We start from the raw sequence: 19045 nt of genomic DNA, 5'->3' as shown, positions 1-19045 counted from the left end.
TGATCAGGGACACAGAGCAGAGAAGTCAGCGGGGCTCCAGTCTCTCCCTACCTCGTGATCATGGTCCTGTGGTTTGCAGGCTTCTTTATGAACCACAGTAATTATTTAGGGAGCTTAAAAATATTAGAAAAATGTTATTTAAAAGCATTAGATTTTTTTTTTTTTTTGAAAGAGGTTTTAGTGTGGCCGCAGGGAGCACCGCCTTAGCCTCACGCTAGTGAGGACACAGGCCGTCCTCCAGCGGGGACTGCGGCAGGGAAGGCGGTGGGGTCAGGGCGCTGTGTGGTCCCGCAAAGAGGCAGCTGAGCTTGGGTCTCAGGTCGTTCCACACCTTGCTCATCTCCTTGTGCCCTTGGATCTGGGAGTTCACCAAGGTACTCCCAGATCCAAGGATGTGGGAGGTGAGGGGCAGGTAGACGTGGATGAGCTGCGTCTCCTGGTGCAGGCAGTACAGGGAGAAGTAGCTCCGCAGCTCCATGGTCTGAATCGCATTCTCCTGCTCCACAATGCGGGACTCCAGCTGCTCCCACGGACTCCAGCCCGCGGTTCTGCACAGCGGCGCTCATCATCTGCCTCTTCATCAAGCTGTATTTCTGCAAGGCCCGCTGGTGCTTGTGCAGCATACCCTTCTCGTGCTACTCACACAGGTCCTTATACGACTGCATCAGATCCAAGAAGAGGTTCAGCTTCTCCACCACGTCATTCTCCTCCTGCTTACCCTGTTATGCAGCCTTGTCGGCCAGCAGCCCGAATTCCACAGACAGGCCTTTCAGAGCCTGCTTCAGGGACCCCCACGTGCTGCTGTTCAGAGCGGCCCAGGAGGGGAGCGGGGTCGTGTCACTGCACTTAGCTGCTTCCCGAATATGAGAAGATATGCTGCCTTGTCGATGGCCCCCGACGCAATCCGCTCAGCCCTGTCCCGAAGCTTGTGAAAGCTGTTGATGTTCCGGATCAGCTCCCGGCTGATGGCAAACTGAGCTTGGATGTCAGCTGGGAGGAAGTCTTTGGCCCTGGCAGCCAGCTTACAGTTCATTAATTCGTCCCCCAAACACTGTGCTGATTCCTTTAACTTGTTCTCCACACCGCTGAAGGACAGGAAGAGCTTGAGAACCACATTCTCGGAGAACAAAGCGCTTCAGAGCTCTCCTCCTGGCCTCAGTGAACTCCCTGTCAGCTCCTAGCATCCTCTTGGGTGGCAGGGCGGGCACCATCCGGTGGGGGACCTGGTGCAGGAGCATCTCCTGGAAGACCACGAAGTCGTTGTACCGTCTGTACATGGAGGACTTGAAGCGCTGGCTGGAAACCTCACACCACATGCTTCAGGAAGAGGCCCTTCTTCTCCAGAATGAGCTCCTCCTCCACCTCCACCTCCCTGGCCAGCAGCTCCTGCAGGCTGTGGGACAGCAGCAGTGGGTTCCCCTGCGGCATCTGCATTCGACTGAGGGCTGGGGCTGCTGCACAATGGCCTGGGGCTCGATGGCCTGGGGCGTTGGCAGGTCTTCTGATTTGCTGTTCTTCCTCTTCAGCCATTTCTCTACTCTCTCTGCACTAACACTTTCAGATACAAATTCATCTAATATCTTGGGGTGAAGAGAAAGATATGCCTTCACTTTTTCATTGGTAAAGCCATATAATGTTGCCATACCAGTTAACCGTCAACTGCTGGGTCACAGGCAGGAGCGGGAGTGCGTCTCTGGCCAACAGCCCGGGGCTGGTGAGCGGGCCTCCATGGCCTCTTCCGCAGCCTTCCTGCCCGGTTTGGCAATCAGTTACACAAACTCACCTAGGAATGCAGGCTTGCACAAATCCTTAGATTACTTTCTTTCTACCTGGAGGCAAAGGTAACAGGCTGATGGGGTCTCCCATGGCCAGACTCTGAGGCCCAGGATTGGCCAACTTAAAAAAAATAAAAATAAAAAATAAAATGAAAGCATTAGATTTTTAGTAACATTCTAGCTCCACGACTATCTAAATGGCTACTGGAAACAAGCAGACATTTCTTTCTTAGGCTCTAAGTTGAGGTGACTTTCCTTAGTGGCGAATACTGTTTGTGAAAACCACAAATCTCAGAGTTGTCTCTGTCAGGTTGAGTGTCCATGCAGACACCAGGGAATGGCAGTTGGTATATATCTCAGTCCCGGCGAGACCCAAGTAAGAGTCCCTTAAGGGTAAGACACAACAGGAATCAAAGTTGAAGAAGTGACAGATGTCCATAAAGTCCCCATGGTGGAGGAGTTGGTCCCAATGGATGAGGCTGGAGCTAGCATTCTTCTGACAGGGAGACCAGGCTGGGTATTCTGCTCGAGTCACCCTGTTGGATGCCCTGGCTACACATACACTTGGTAGCCCTGGGAAAATCCAAGTCCACAGGCTGAGCCACAGGAAGATTCTAGTGCAGGAACTGTTGGATTGGGGTGGGGGACAGGGGCAGGTAGAGGCAGAGATTTAGGGCTTAGGAGGACTACGCCCTGAGCACTTCTAAGAGCTAGGAAGCAGTGCTCGCATCAGAGCTGACTTCTCTGCAGAGCCACTGTTGAAGAACCAGAGGAGCAGAGCAAGAGCTGACTCTGAGCACCAAGACTTCTCTCTGGACCCAGGCCTCAGGCCAATTTCCTCCTCTTATGGTCATGAGGGGCCCTTGCACTTCCAGGCCCCCCATCATCCTCATCACTCCACTTACGCAAACCTCTCTCATGAATTTCCCAAGCCCCTGCCTGCTTGCCAGGACCCCCCAATATCAGGCTGCTTTCTGAGAACCCATTGCTTTCTCAGAGCCCCAGAGCTCTGCGAGTGGCAGACCTGGGAAGTGAAGCAGAAGCTTCTCAGGGAACCAGGGGCACTGTGCAGAGACAGAAAGTGGAGCCCCACCCTGCAGAGTCTCAGGTCATGTGGCCTGGTGTGTCCAACGATGGTAACAAGTCTAAGGTTCTAAGCAGACACTGCTGCCTCGTCACGCTGCTCAAATAAAACAGTGATGAGGAAAAGGAACATGAGATAGAGTTCCAAGGTGAATGAGAAGTGTCAGGGAGTAGGAAGGTATGGGCGGCAGACCTGGGGACCATTTTTCCTCTCCACTCTCTGAAATGACTTTCGCACCTTTTTCTCTCTCATACTTCCAACAGCTCTGCCTCGCCTTACTTTCCGCTGTTACATTGCTTTCCATTTAACTGGGAAAACACATAAACTACCCCAGAATTTAATAGCCAACTCTTCCTCTTAAGCACTGGAGCACACCCTACTTCCTACCCAAGGCCATCCCTCCTGCAATTGACCTCTATCCACCTGTATCAGTAGGTTTTCCCTCTCTGTGGGATCATTTTTGAGCAAATCATGCTGGGATGGTGAACTTTTAAAAATCAGCTCGTTGGGAAGAGATAGCATGGAGAGAAATGCCAGATATAGGTGAAGGGGAAGAAGGCAGCAAATCACACTGCCATGTGTGTACCTCTGCAACAATCTTGCATGTTCTTCACATGTACCCCAAAACCTAAAACGCAATTTAAAAAGATCAGCTCGACCAAGGTATGATTTGGGTAGAAAATGCACCCACTTAAAATCTGAAGTTGGAAGAGTTTGACAAATGTATACACCTGTGTAGTCATCGCCACGGCCATCATATTACATAAATTCCCATCACCCTCAAAAGGTTTCCCACGGCTGAGTACTATTCCCTTGTGTGGATACAGCACAGTTTGTGTATTCATTTGCCTATTGGTGTACAATTGTCTGGTTTCTACTTTTGGCTATTATGAAAAGTACAGTGAACGTTTCATCTGTGAGTCTTTGTGTGGACACATGTTACCATTTCTCTTGGGTAAATATCTACAAGTGGAATAACTGAGCCATATGATAGGTTTAATTTTATGAGAAACATCCAAACTGTTTTTTAAAGTGGTGGTACGAATTTCCATTTCAATAGCAGTCTATGAGAATTCCAGGTGCCGTCACACTTGGCATTGTCAGGTTTTTTCCCCCTAACTTCAGCCATTCTCTTTTGTGATTGTATGTGGAGCATGTTCGTTTTGGTTTCAATTTGCATTTCTCTGATGACTGATGTTGAACTTCTTGTCTATCCAGATATCTTGTTTTGTGAAGTATCTGCATATCTTTTGCTTATTTTATTATTATAGTTTTCTATATATCACGTTTGTCAGCCTAAACCAAAAACTAAAATCCATTTTTTATCTCTCAGTTTCCGTGGGCAAGGCATGGCTCAGCTAGGTCTTCTACTCCAAGTCTCACAGGCTGCGGTCACGGTGTCAGCCTGGGCTGCAGTGTGAGCTGAGACTCGTCTTCCGAGCACACGTGGTTGTTGGCAGAATTCATTTCTCTGCAGCTACAGAACTCATAGTGGCTTGTTTCCAGGCCAACAGTAGAGTTTCTCTTCTACCTAAAGAGCCTTATTTTTAAAGACTTGCCTAATTAGGTCAGGCCCACCCGGGACAATCTCCCTTTTGATTAGTGAAGCTGCGTCACTGTCTGGGACAAATACAGATTTGTTGCCTCACAGCTATGAAAAACTAGGATGTGGACACACCAGAGTGAGTTTAAGAGCAGAAGTTTAATAGATGAAAGAGAAGAACTCTCTGTGCAGAGAGGCGTCCCAGGGAAAATGGGATGCCAATTCAACAGTGGAATGCAGTGGGTTTTATAGATGAGTTTCAGAAGATGGTATCTGATTTACATAGGGCGTGAAAGATTGGTTGGACCAGCCATTTGCATAGCTCAAGAAGAAGCTGGCCACGCCATCCTAATCTTTTCTTGTGCAGACCGGTTCTCTACCTGGCTGGTGCCATGTTGTCTGGTTCTTTACATGTGGTGACAAAGAAAAGGGAAGATGGAGCCTCCGTGTTGAACACAACTGGCTTGCAGGTAGGCTCTCCTATTGGCATAGCTGCCAGCGTTCACCCATACAAGCTTCCAGTTTGCTTTTCTATGTCTGCAGCTCGATTTTCAGGCTCTTTGTTAGAAATTATTTGGGGGCTGCTTTTTGTTAAAAGGGAAGCCTTGCTGAGGACTCCTTTGCCCTATCTGCCTAAATTTCTAGTTCCTGTATCATTAGCTCAAAGCCAACTGATGAGGAACCTTAATTACATCTGCCAAAATACCTTCACATAATATACCTTCACATAATATAATATAACCTAATCATAGGAATGAGATCCATAATATTGAACTCCCATATTCAAGGGGAGGTAATTATACAAGGGCATGGGTCACTGGGGATCATCTTAGAATTCGTACCATGCTCATTTTTGTATTGGGTGGTTTGTCTCCTTACTGAACTGGATGAGAATTTCATAAATTCTGGGTACAAGTTCTATGCAGGTGTATGTATTGCAGATATTTTCTCCCAGGCTATAACTTGCCATTTCATTTTCTTAATGGAGTATTGGGAGAAGAGAAATTTTTAATTTAAATGAAGTCTAACTTCTCAACTATTTTTGTATGGTTCATGCTTCTTATTCTTACACAAGAAACATTTGCCTATCCAAAGGCTACAATATTTTCTCCTATATTCTAGAAGTTTGATAACCTTAGCTCTTAAATTTAGTTCTATGACCCATTTTAAGTCAACTTTCATGTATGACGTGAAATAAGAGTTGAGATTCAATTTCCCCCCAAATTGATACCCCATTTTCCCATACCATCTGTTGAAAACACCATTTTCCCTGTTGAATTACTTTGGCACCTTAACTGAAAAAAATAAATTGACATACATAAATGAGTCTAATTCTAGATGCTCTATTGTTGCATTGGTTATATTTCTCTACTTATATCTACAGTAATGTACATAATTGCTATATATTTATATTAAGTCTTAAAATTAAATTATATCCTTCAGCTTTTTGTTCTTTTCCAAAATTGTTTAGGCTATCATATGGCACAAAGGTCATATTTTGATATAAATTTTGGCTTGCCAACTTCTAAAAAAGAATAAGCCTGCTGGGTTTGCACACATAACTCAATTTGGGAAGAAATGCCATTTATGATACTGAATCTTCTGATCCATAAATCTGGTATATATCTCCATTTTCCTTCAACATTATCTTGTAGTTTTTGGTGTACATGTTTGCACATATTTTGTTAAAATTTCCCTGAATATATATCATAGTTTTTGGTGCTGTTACAGATGGCATTTAAAAATTTCATTTTCAGGCTAGGTTCAGTGGCTCACGCCTGTAATTCCAGCACTTTGAGAGGCCAAAGCAGCTGGATCACCTGAGGTCAGGAGTTCAAGACCAGCCTGGCCAACATAATGAAACCCTGTCTCTACAAAAATACAAAAATTAGCCAGGCATGATGGTGGGCTCCTGTAATCCCAGCTACTTGGGAGGCTGAGGCAGGAGAATCACTTCAACCCAGAAGACAGAGGTTGCAGTGAGCTAAGATCATGCCATTGCACTCCAGCCTGGATGAAAAACAAGACTCTCAAAAAAAAAAAAAAAAAAAAATTCATTTTCAGTTATTCATTGCTAGGATATAAAAGCATGGAATTCCTGTAGCTCACCAAACTTCTATTCCCAGTCTTTCCTACAGCCCTGTCCTCCTCCACAGCCCACTGTTAAGGGCCGCCTTCTACTTCAGCATCCATTCTACTCCACAAATACCTCCGGACACCTTCCAAAAGCCATATCTTTTCTGTGTTGGGAGGATTTCGAAAGCATGATTCTAAAGCAGCCCCCAGAGCTGCCTCCCTCTGGGCCTCCAGTCCGGCTGCCCCCAGGGGTGTCTTCTTTTTTTCTCTGTTTCGTTTTTGAGAGAGCCTCACTCTGTCGCCCAGGCTGTAGTGCAGTGGCGTGATCTTGGCTCACTGCAACCTCCACCTCCCAGGTTCAAGTGATTCTCCTGCCTCAGCCTCCTGAGAAGCTAGGACTACAGACGTGTGCCACCAAACTCAGCTAATTTTTGTATTTTTAGTAGAGATGGGGTTTCACCATGTTGGTCAGGCTGGTCTCGAACTCCTGACCTCGTGATCCGCCCACCTCAGTCTCCAAAAGTGCTGGAATTACAGGCATGAGCCACACACACCAGGCCTTTAAGGGGCATCTTTCTAAGGCCCAGCTACCAGGCGCCCCTCCCAGGCTCAGACACTTCCCGTGTTTCTTCATGCATCCAGGCCGAGATCTAAAACATTTCATAAAGGGCCTTGGTTCCTCCATCTGGGAGACAAGTTCCCTACGCAGGTGTTAACTCTTCGTCTCCACAGCGTTAACTCCCTCTGCTCTCTGGCTCTCACTCATACCTGTGGTCCCAGGAACGCCCACTCCTTATCTGGATCCTCTGGTTTTAAATATGGCCCCACTGTTCATGGGCCACTGAAATCTCCTCCTCCTGCCTCATCTCCAGGAAGCCCTCCTTGACTGGACTGCGGCTGTCTTGGCTACCTCTCTCTCTTCGTCCTCCGGTCTCCTGAAACACACAGGCATTGCACCCGGTGCACACGTGGTTGAGAGCTTCTCCAGCTGATTTCTGCAGGCCCGTTCTGAATTCTTCTGTGAGGAGCGGAGCCGAGGGGAGGAGTGGTCCCTGCTGTCCTCTGATGCCCAGGCCCAGTCGAAACATGGACGACCACGTGCCACGGAGGAAGAACTGGGCCGAATGTCAGGGGTCCTGGGTTCTGGTGCCGTCTTCCGAGTACCCCCAAACCTACTGTTTCTATCTCTGGGCCTCAGTTCCTGAAGCTGCAAAATGGGAGCAGCTGGGCTGGGCTGGGTGATTCCTAAAAGCCCTTACACTTTTCACAGATTGTCTTCTCCGAGTGGTTTTCAACGCTATGCACCAGACTCACCTGAGGAACTTTTAAATAATGGCAATGTCCATGTCCCGCTCCCGAGAACAGAAGATGGCAATTGAAGTGAGCCCACCACCTGCAATTTTCTAAAAGCTCATCAGGTGACTCCAACGCGCCTGTTAGAAACTCAGCCTGTCTGGAGAGGAGGGCCGCGGACCAGGACCTGCTTGTTTTCAGACACAGCGATGGGCTCATGCTGCCCCCTGCTGGTCAAACTGCTTGCTTCAGGCATTTCCACGTCTAAGGGTCTTGTGCTGGGGCAGGAAAACATACCCAATGAATAAGGACGAAGAGAAAAGAGAAAAAGAAAGGAAGCGAAGAACACTACCTGGCTTCTTCATGAATATTCCCCTACCCCACTGTCCCCTATAATAAGGTTTATATTATTTATAATAAATAAAGAGACTGAGTCCTGGGGGCCGTCATATCCACCTTTGAAACCAACCCAATAGTCCCATTGACAGTTTTGGGTGTTTTTTGTTTGGATAAACATAGAAATTGACCTTTCTGGCATTACAGCTTGAAACTTACATTTGTTTTATCAGAGTTTCTTCCTCCAGGAAAGGACCACCGGGCCTCTCAAAAAAAAAAAAAAAAAAAAAAAAAAAAAAGGATCAACTTAAAAACTCACCAGATCATTGCATCCAGACAATGAAACTCCAGGCCCCTCATTCATCGTGATTGCTTCCTGATCCTTCCCGAGTTCCTGTTTTCTCACACAGTTACGTTTCTTCCCTGCTCTATCAACGCCTGATTTTATCTGGTCAGGGAGATGGGTTGAGACTGCTCTCCCAGGGAGATGATTTGAGACTGCCCTCCATTCTCCTCAGCTGCAACACACAATTAAAGCCTTCTTCTTTGGCAGTAATTGTTAGGTCAGTGATTGGCTTTCTCTGCAGTGATCAGCGGGACCTAGACAGAATGCCTGATGTTTCAGTAACACATTAAGCATGAAAAAGCTCCCTCTGGATCCACAGGCTGGGTGTAAGGGGAATCCAGAAGGCGACAGTCTTGGGGGAGCTTCTGAGACAGCAAAGCCAAGCAGGACACTTGAGACGATGAGATGTTACGTACCTGGAAAAATGAGGACCCAGTGATAGGTTTATCCCTATTCGTCAGTCACCAAGGCATTGGGCAAGCTCATTTCTCTGAGCCTCAGTGATCGCTGCTCACCATACAGCATTATTCTGAACACCACATGTGTTCCTGGGCAAAGTCTGTCAGGGGCCGCAGAGATTTAACTGATTTCACGCTCTCCAAACTCCTGCCCATCCCACATGGAGTAGAGCTTCCCAAACCTGGTTGGAAGTCTGCCAAAACTAGGGAGCTCATTTTTTTTTTTAACATAAGAGAATGTGTTCAAGAGTGTTATTTTATCATCACAATACAATCTATATAAAACGGTATAAGAAAAAATGAAATTGAAAAGCAAGTATGTCACATAGGCTACAGCTTAACGACAAGGTTCGGGGGAGTGGAAGTAAGGGTAGGCTGGACAGCTCCGAGTGCACGGAGGCCCACAAGGACCACATGGCATGTTCCTGTCTCTGTGGGTGAGACCAGGCTGGGTAGTCTCCAGCATCAGCATTAATTATGCCAAGACTGGCCATGTCAGGCCTCAGATCAGGAGAGACCATGTTTAGGATATATGGGTGACTTCACACAGGGGCCAAGCTCCTTCTAACCTTCTGTGCCTCCTAACACCCCTTCACCTGCTTGATTCCAGCATCCCTCAGATCTCACCTCAAACATCACTTTCGTGAGGAGGCCCTTCCTTCACATCCCGATTGAGTCAAACACTCCAGTTCAGATGTTCTCAAAATGTTCCATTTCTCCTTCAGAGATCACAGTTTTAATTCATTTTAAGAACTGTTTTGAGTCACCATCCCCCCAAATGAATGTGAGACTTTGACAGAGGGGACAGCTTCTCTATCTCCAGCACCCAGCACAGCACCTGGACCCATTGCAAAGGGCTTGATAAATTGTAGAATGAGTGAATCCCATCTTCAAGAGAAATAGCTCTGTCTTTTCTGATTGTTCCTGATTTATTTGTCATCCTAAATTTTTCTACCATTAATTCAAGTGAAAGTAATTCATTTTAACATCAGAATAGCTACTTTTTATTTATTAAAAAAAAAAAAAGAAATACTTTATTTCTTAAGATAACTTGAGAACACGTTATTCATACATTAGAAATAGGGCCAGGGGCCATGGCTCATGCCTGTAATCCTAGCACTTTGGGAGGCCGAAGTGGGAGGATTGCTTCAGGCCAGGAGTTTGAGATCAGCTTGGGTACAAAGTGAGACCTGTGTCTCTTTTAAAAAAAAATAATAATAAATTAGCTGGGTCTAGTGGTACATACCTGTAGCGGGGCACCTTTAAACCCTGACCTGTCTGGATAAAGCATTTCATGAAGCCTGCAGTGCGGACACTTGGGAGGCTGAGGTGAGAGGATCACTTGAGCTCAGGGGTTCGAGGCTATAGTGAGTGATGATTGCGCCACTGCACTCCATTCCAGGTGACAATGAAACCTTGTTGAAAGAAAGAAAGAAAGAGCGAGAGCGAGATTGAAGAAGGAAGGAAGGAAGGAAGGAGGAAGGGAAGGAGGGAAGAAAGGAAGGAAATGAAATAGCTGCAGATTATTGATCTCCACCTTTTTGCAACCACATTTTACGCTAACACCCTTCTCTTTGCTGTCCATGTGCCCGTTGGCTTTTCAGCTTTGTTTTTAAGAGAAAATACAAACACACACCCCTCCACTATACAGGCCAAAGGTAATAAAATCCCATCTGAACATAAACAATCATTGTCTGAAACTCACAGTCAAGAATTGTGATCGTTTGCCTTCTACTGGTTGGGTTGATTCTAACAAGACCTTTGCTTCTTAAAATAGGGTGTCAGCATCAAGAACACATTGGCATCACCTTGGAGGTTCTCAGAAATGCGGAATCTCAGTCCCCACCCAAGACCAAGTAATTAGACTATGTGCTTCAATAGGATACCTCAGTGATATACATGCACAGAAAAGTTTGAGAAATGCTGGATTATTGAGATGTTCAAAGTTCGTGGTTCTTCTGAGTAAATCAGAGTACTCATGGCTGGGCTGGAAAAGCTTTTCTCTTACACCTCTTCATGAAATCTTAACTAAATGTAAAAAGGCTAAAAAAAAAAAAAGGTTTAGTTAGTAATTTTCCAAGTAACCATGTTCAGCAAGCCTGTATACCGCTTACAAAATTGGCATTGCCTTCTTCCTCTGATGAATGCCACATGCTCACTTCTCTTTATCTGTTTCATGTTCGCATAGGTCCAGCAAAGGGATGTTGCGTTGGTCATTATCACTGAGCTGTGGCCATGTTTAGAGGCTCATTCCTAGAAAAATCAATTAACTTTCAATGAACAATTAACTTTCATTGCAAAAACAAAACAAACAAACAAAAAAAAACACACCTTTAAACCTTGACCTGTCTGGCTGAAGCATTTTATGAAGCCATAGAAAACCACAGGGTGAGGATGGGTAAGCATTGAATATACTACAGATGTGGATTAGTGAAGACAAAAGATAACTCATCTCTCTCAGGAGCAATCAGCTCACAAGAGTCCCTCACATGATGACAGCTGGTGGCTGGAATAAGCTAACTTTTGAAGCTCTGATTTCTCAGTAAGCAAGCAATCGTGCGTGTGTGTGTGTGTGTGTGTGTGTGTGGTCAATGGTTTTCCTTTCCGGAAAAAAAATAAGATAACTAAATTGGGTTTCTTACCGTTATCATTTTTATATGAGTTTGGATATAAAAAGGCAGGTTTCTGAAGATTTAACTACCATTAAACAAGATGGAAAGGATATGAAAGACCAAATCAAGGTAAAGTTGTAGGCAAAACCTAAAGGTTGCCCTTTTATATCCAGTCAGCCAAACTGCCCTCCCAACACTGGGTGTCACAGACTCTAAACCAAATAATGCAATGTTACAGCTGGCAGAGCTTGTAAAAATCTAGTCTAACACCTTATTTGTTCAGAATAAACTAAGAAATCAAAGTGACTGGCTAGCAGAGCAAAAACTAGCATCTGGGTCTTCTGATTTGAAATCAAGTGTATGGTTGTCTAAATCACTCTACACACAAAACATAATACTTTTCCTTATTGACAAACAGCAATAAAACAAAAATACATAAGGGTAGCGACCATGTCTTTTTACGGCTTGAGAAAGAAAATCACGTATTCACTAGCACTCAACGAATACTTGTTGAGTGATTTGCAACAGATGAAGATTTGTTAAATATCTACTGAGGGGCAGATATTAGTTATACTGTAACTATATATTACAATGTAATATATAATTATGTGTTACTATAATTAGGCAGTGTATGGGGGCATGTTTACATTACTGCTTTCATTTTATACTACTTTATTATCACTACCATTATTATCACAGTCATCTACAGCTAACACGTAAGGTGAAGATAGAGGTCATCATTTCCCCTCATTTGGGAGAGAAGAAAAGGAAGACTGGCAGACACTGGGTGGATATCATTCCTTGGAACCTGTAGATTTCTGGTCCTGCCTTTTACTGCCATTTAAAAAGAAACCGTGGCACGTGGTAAACGCTAGATAAATGGCAGCTGTGAGTATCACCACTGCTATCGCGCCGCATTACCATCATGGCTTTGTGCCAATCCTCCCGCTCCATCTTTTCTTTTTAATTTTTTTGGGGGTTGGGGGGACAAGATCTCGCTTTGTTGCCCAGACTGTTGTCTCAAATTTCTGGGCTCAAGCCATCCCACTTCGGCCTCCCAAAGTGCTGGGATTATAGGCTTGAGCCACCACGCCTGGCCACCCGCTCCATCTTGATTTTTCCCTGACCCACATGGATCCCATGAATCTACCATAGCAACTGCTTTTCCCCAGGTGGACTGGCCTCTAAACTTTGGCGCTCACGTTTTACATAGATTACAAAGCACCTGCTTAGTCTCCTCCTGTTCAGTCAAATTACCAAGAACAATGTTCAGGTTTTGGTTGTAGAACACTCATACATTTTTTCTAAATCAAGTTTGTGAGACCCAATACAAATAAATCAACATGAGCATCAGGCACTAGGGCAACAGACAGACACAGGGGCGAGAATGAATGTATCTGAGTATAGGACATCAAAGAGGGCTGAACTGATCCTGACCCGAGCAGGGACCTAGGAACCATCTAGGCTGACTTTTCCCAAGAAATATTCCCCCAGTTACTTCCTTTGTATTCACATAGCACTTACATTAGTGGCATTTAGACCAAGTCAGAGGATTCCTATAATTGAGAGGATTTTTTTTTCCTTTTCTTTTGTTGGTAAGAGAAATAAAATTATTTTAATGATTCAATCAAGGCAAGTTTTAGGGGTACAGGTCACATTTGGCCATGTATTGACTGTTTTAGAAGTCACAAGATGGGGTCACAATGAATATATTAATCAGGATGTCTATGGACCCAAGCCTCACATGATATGTTCTAGAAGATAACTGTCACCATCCACAGCAATTACACAGACTGATAAAAGGACGGATTGGCTGAGCACGGTAGCTCACACCTGTAATCCCAACATTTTGGGAGGCCAAGGAGGGCGGTTCACAAGGTCAGGAGTTCAAGATCAGCCTGGCCAACATAGTGAAAACCCCATCTCTATTAAAAACACAAAAGATTAGCTGGGTGTGGTGGTGGGCATCTGTAATCCCAGCTATTCGGGAGGCTGAGCAGGAAAATCTCTTGAACCTGTGAGGCAGAGGTTGCAGTGAGTGGAGATCGCACCACTGCATTCCAGCCTGGGCAACATTGCAAGACACCATCTCTTTAAAACACACACACACACACACACACACACACACACAGAGAGAGAGAGAGAGAGAGAGAGAGAGAGAGAGAGAGAGAGAGAGAAAGAACGGACTAATAACAGTGATAACAGTAGCCATGTAAGCTCTGGTTTCCAGTAAATTCAGGACATTTGGAAGCTCCTGAGGAAGCAGCGTGGGGCCAGGACCAGATCCCAGATGGTGTCTGAGTTCCTCCTGATCTAGTCTCTACAATTCTCTGAAAGCCATTCCAGGTTTTCCCATTGTGCCATAAACCCGTCAGGGTTTTTTGTTTGGAGAAGTAGAGAGTTCCAGGCCAGGTTTTTCTCTCAACACATCAGCCTGGGCTGTGAGCCCCACTGCAGCCTTAGCCCGCCCTTGGCCTCAGCTGCGTGGACTCAGCCAACCTCCTGAATGCTGGAGATGAGCCGCCTCGATATCAGGTTTCTCTTTCTGCGACTGGTCTACCTCTCTTTCAAATGGCACGCTTGCTTTGGGGCTTCAGGGCTGGCAGACTCCCTGCCACTCCTCCACCCACAATCCCAGATCTTAGTGCAGACACTCCCAACAGCCTGGTTCCTGAACGCCTGGCGGCTTCCCCTACCCCTGGGCTTGCAGGCACCGGGGATCCTGGTCACCCAGCCTCCAGCCCAACTTGTCAGCTGACAGGACCCCTAGGAAGAAATGTTTCTCGCCACTTCCAAAAATTAGGGTCCACGTGGATGTGTGCCTTTGTGATTAGAACTGTCATGTAAGGGGCCAAGGACCCCACTAGGACCACAAACCAGGACAAATAGAGTTCATGGGGAAAAGCCAGGACAGGGCGGGCAGGACCCGCTCCCCACCCCCTGCCTTGACACCCAGACAGCTACGCACTCTGCTCTTATCCTGATCTGTGGAAACAGCTCCTTGAAAATCCACAAAAGGCAGAGGAAATGAAGCTTCAGGGCAACCTGCCTTAGTCCCTGCTTCATCGAAGTATTATTGCCTTTCTTACCCCCAGGGCCTTAGGAGCACAAACAACATTGCATTAATCTTTGTAACCCCTCCAATACTGGGAAAGTAAAAATCGGCGCTGCCATTCATCAGGCCAGGATAACAGACACAGATAAAGCCAGCAGCAAAGTTAATAGCAAACAGTATTTCTCCCAAGGACACCCTGCTGCTGAAAGGTGCCGTTTGACCCCCTTCTTAGAGTGACAACCGCTTTCTTACTCAGTGAGTCACCTTGTCCTCTGACATCAGAGACTTTCAAAACTTTGTTGTTTGAAATTACATCAGTAATCATGAAACAACCCACTCTTACCTGGAGGAACTAAGAGAAGCGACCTTGAGTTTTGGCCCGGTGCACAGGTTCAGATAAAGGTGTCTGGATACAATATTGGCATTTATCTTAATAGTGTCCAAGGAAATATGACCCCGTGTCCATTTCATAGTCCAGACCTGATGATAACCCTTTTATACTCACCCTGCATTGCTTAACACACATTAAAACAGTCCTTCATTTACTTGTACATAGACTCCATCCTTCCCAGAAATTTTATGGTAACTATTTCTTCCTTTATTTGTTGAGAAGCTCCATGGTTCTTCCACTGCGTGATTTTTCCTATTGCAACGAGCCAAAACAACAACAACAAAACCCTCACTTTGTCAGATTACAGATTTGTCCCTAGTGGTCTTAGGCTAAGTGGGCCATGACAGTCCCAAGCACGGAGATTTGCATTTAATACTGATGTATCTACTTCTGATGGATTCATCGAACAGTCCATGTGGACTGTGAAATAGATGAAGATATGGTGTAATTATATAGAGGTTGGCAGTGTTCATTACACTACCTGAGTGTATTTTCTTTTACAAGCATTATCCAACTGTTTTACTGAGAAAATGACAAATTTCTTTGTTTTTAAAGTATACGATTCAGTGGTTTTTAGTATAGCCACAGAATTGTGCAGTGATAGCCACGAACTTGAGGACTTTCTTTTCTTTTTCTTTTTCTTTTTTTTTGAGATGGAGTTTTGGTCTTGTTGCCCAGGCTGGTGTGCAATGGCGTCATCTCAGCTCACTGCAACCTCCACCTCCCAGGTTCTCCTTCCTCAGCTGCCTGAGTACCTGGGATTATAGGCACCCACCACCACACCTGGCTTTTTGTTTTTTGGTTTTTTTTTTTTTTGAGATGGAGTTTCGCTCTTGTTACCCAGGCTGGAGTGCAATGGCACGATCTCGGCTCACCCACCACCACACCTGGCTAACATTTTGTTTTTTGTTTTTTGTTTTTTTGAGACGGAGTTTCGCTCTTGTTACCCAGGTTGGAGTGCAATGGCGCGATCTCGGCTCACGGCAACCTCCGCCTCCTGGGTTCAAGCAAGTCTGCCTCAGCCTCCTGAGTAGCTGGGACTACAGGCGTTCGCCACCATGCCCAACTAATTTTTGTATTTTTAGTAGAGACGGGGTTTCACCATGTTGACCAGAATGGTCTCAATCTCTTGACCTCGTGATCCACCCGCCTCGGCCTCCCAAAGTGCTGGGATTACAGGTGTGAGCCACTGCGCCTGACATTTTTTGTATTTTTAGTAGAGACGGGGTTTCACTGGGTTGGCCAGGTTGGTCTCAAACTCCTAACCTCAGGTGATCCACCCACCTTGGCCTCCCAAAGCACTGGGAATGCAGGTATGAGCCACACCGCCCACACCAGGACATTTTTACCCCACCGAAACAAAACAAAACAAAACAAAACCCATACCTATGTACATTTGAGTTGTTTCCACTTTTTAGTTATTACACATAGTGCTGCTGTGAACATTTGTGTACAAGTTTTTGCATGAACATACGTTTTCCATTCTATTGGGCATATATTTAGAAGTAGAATTGTTGGATCATATGCTAACTCTGTGTTTAATTTTTGAGAAACTTCCAAATTGTTTCCCAAAGTGACTAACAATTTTATGTTCCTACCAGCACTATATGGGTGTTCCAATTTCTCCATATCCTCATCAACTCTTATTATCTGTCTTTTTGACTACAGCCATCCTAATGTGTGAAATTACATCTTGTCATGTTTTTATTGGTATTTCCTTTGTCACTAATGATATTGAGCATCACTGGCTACCTTCTTTGGAGAAACGTCTATTCCTTTTTTCAGTGTTTAACTAGATTGTCTTTTTATTGTGGAGTTGCAAGAGATTTTTCTTTCCTTTTCTTTTTTTCTCCTCTTTTTTTTCATCTCACTCTGTCATCCCAGCTGGAGTGTGCAGCGGCACAATCATAGCTCATTGTAACCTCAAACTTCTGGGTTCAAGTGATTTTCCCACCTCAGCCTCTCAAAGAGCTAGGACTACAGGCATGCACACCATACCTGGCTATTAAAAAAACTGTAGAGCTGGGGTATCACTATGTTGCCCAGACTGGTCTCAAACTCCTGGCCTCAAATGATCCTCCCAACTCAGGCTCCCAAAGCACTGGAATGACAAGCATGTACCTGGCCTATAAGAGTTCTCTATATTCTGGATACAAGCCCCTATCAGATATTTTGCAAATATTCTTTTTTACTATATTTGATCTCTATATTTGACCAGTATATTCTCCCAGTATGTTAGCCTTTTCACTTTTTTTCATAGTGTCCGTTAAAGCACAAAAGTTCTAAATTTCGACGAAGTCCTACTTTTATTTTCTTTCATTGCTCATGGTTTTGGTGTCATATCTAAGAATTTGTTGCCAAGATCATGAAGATTTACCTGTATGGTTTCTTTTTTTTTTTTTTTTTTTTTTTTGAGACAGAGTTTCACTGTGTCACCCAGGCTGGAGCTGGAGTGCAGTGGCGTTCATGGCAACATCCACCTCCTGGTGTTCAAGCAATTCTCTGCCTCAGCCTCCCGAGTAGCTGGGATTACAGGCGCCTGCCACCATACCCTGCTAATTTTTATATTTTTAGTAGAGACAAGGTTTCACTATCTTGGCCAGGATGGTCTCAGACTCCTGACCTGTGATCCACCCGCCTCAGCTTCCCAAAGTGCTGGGATTACAGGTGTGAGCCACCGCACCCAGACCTGTATGTTTTCTTTTAAGGGTGTTTTGGTTTTAGCTCTTATATTTGGGTCGCTGATCCATTTTTAGGTTTTTTTCTTTTTTTGTATGTGTTTCGAGGTAAGGGTCCAACCTCATTCTTTTGCATGTATATATCCAGTTGTTCCAGCAGGATTTGTTGAAAATATTATTCTTCCTCCATTGAATTGTCTTGACAAACTTATGGAAAGACATACTATATTCATGAAATAAAACAGTTATTATTAAGATGGCAATACTTCCCAAACTGATCTACAGACTCAGTACAATCTCTATCAAAATCTCAGATAACTTCTTTATAGAAATTGACAAGCCAATCTTAAAGTTTGTATGAAACTTCTAGGGACCTGAAATAGCCAAAATAATCTTGAAAAAGAAGAATAAAGTTGGAAATTTCACACATCCTGATTTCAAAACTTATTGAAAATTCCAGCAAATTTTTAAGAAGTGTGCTAGAATAACAGGTGCACTAAAATATCAGAAATCACCGCTAAAGAACTTATCCATGTAACCAAAACCCACCTGTACCCTAAAACAATTGAAACACAAAAGTGTGTTATTGAAATAAGAAGTTATGTAGATCATGTAGTGCAACTGAGAATCTACAAAGAAATTCATACATTTAAGTCAATTGATTTTTAACAAAGCATAAGTTTGCCAAGACAATTCCTAAATTGTTTGAGCTCCTTCTATATTAATCCCTTGTCAGATTAGTAGTTGGTAAATATTTTCACCCCATCTATAGGTTATTTCTTCACTTTGTTGACTGTTTCCTTTGCTGCGCAGAAGCTTTTTAACCTGATGTTATCACAGTTGTCCATTTTTGCTTTGCTTACCTGTGCTTATGGGGTATAACTCAAGAAATTTTTGCTCAGACTTGGCCAGGTGCAGCGACTCTTGCCTGTAATCCCAGACCTTTGGGAGGCCAAGTTATGTGGACTGCTTAAGCCCAGGAGTTTGAGACCACCCTGGGCAATGTGGTAAAACCCCGTCTGTACCAAAAAAATACACAGATGAGCCAGGCGTGATGATGCATGCCTGTAGTACAACTCCCTCCAGCTACTTGGGAGGCTGAGGCGGAAGGATCACTTGAGTCCAGGAGGTTGTGGTTGCAGTGAGCCATGAACATGCCACTGTACTCCAGCCTGGGTGACAGAGTGAGACTCTGTCTCAAAAAAAAGAAAAAAGAAAATTTTTTTTTGCTCAGACAAATATCCTGAAGAATTTTCCTAATGTTTTCCTGTAGTAGTTTCATAGTATAATGACTTAAACTTGAATCTTCAATCCATTTTGAGTTGATTTTTGAATATAATGAGAGATAGAGGTCTAATTTCATTCTTCTGCCTATGTGTTGATTGCTTTCTATTATGG

At 44.5% G+C, this 19045-nt stretch overlaps 1 long non-coding RNA gene and 1 pseudogene across 4 annotated transcripts in view; one reads left to right on the top strand and one right to left on the bottom strand.

Moving 5' to 3' along the window:
• Positions 1–13791, top strand: part of LOC141584876 (uncharacterized) — a 28012-nt gene extending 14221 nt beyond the window's left edge. The window contains exons 4-5 of one of the 4 annotated variants that reach the window (XR_012518141.1): positions 4193–4872; positions 7351–13791. This is a non-coding gene — a long non-coding RNA (uncharacterized LOC141584876). Of the gene's footprint in view, positions 1–4192 lie in introns of all 4 variants that reach the window. The other 3 variants (XR_012518144.1, XR_012518143.1, XR_012518140.1) reach the window with 3 other exon arrangements.
• LOC101029391 (sorting nexin-8 pseudogene) lies at positions 181–1643 on the bottom strand (annotated as a pseudogene).
• Positions 13792–19045: the final 5254 nt, after the last annotated feature.

The sequence above is a fragment of the Saimiri boliviensis genome, chromosome 6 (assembly GCF_048565385.1).
Source record: "Saimiri boliviensis isolate mSaiBol1 chromosome 6, mSaiBol1.pri, whole genome shotgun sequence".
In the NCBI taxonomy this organism is placed as follows: Eukaryota; Metazoa; Chordata; class Mammalia; order Primates; family Cebidae; genus Saimiri; species Saimiri boliviensis.
Note: the sequence above shows the minus strand (reverse complement) of the source record. Positions and strands in the feature narration are given on the sequence as shown.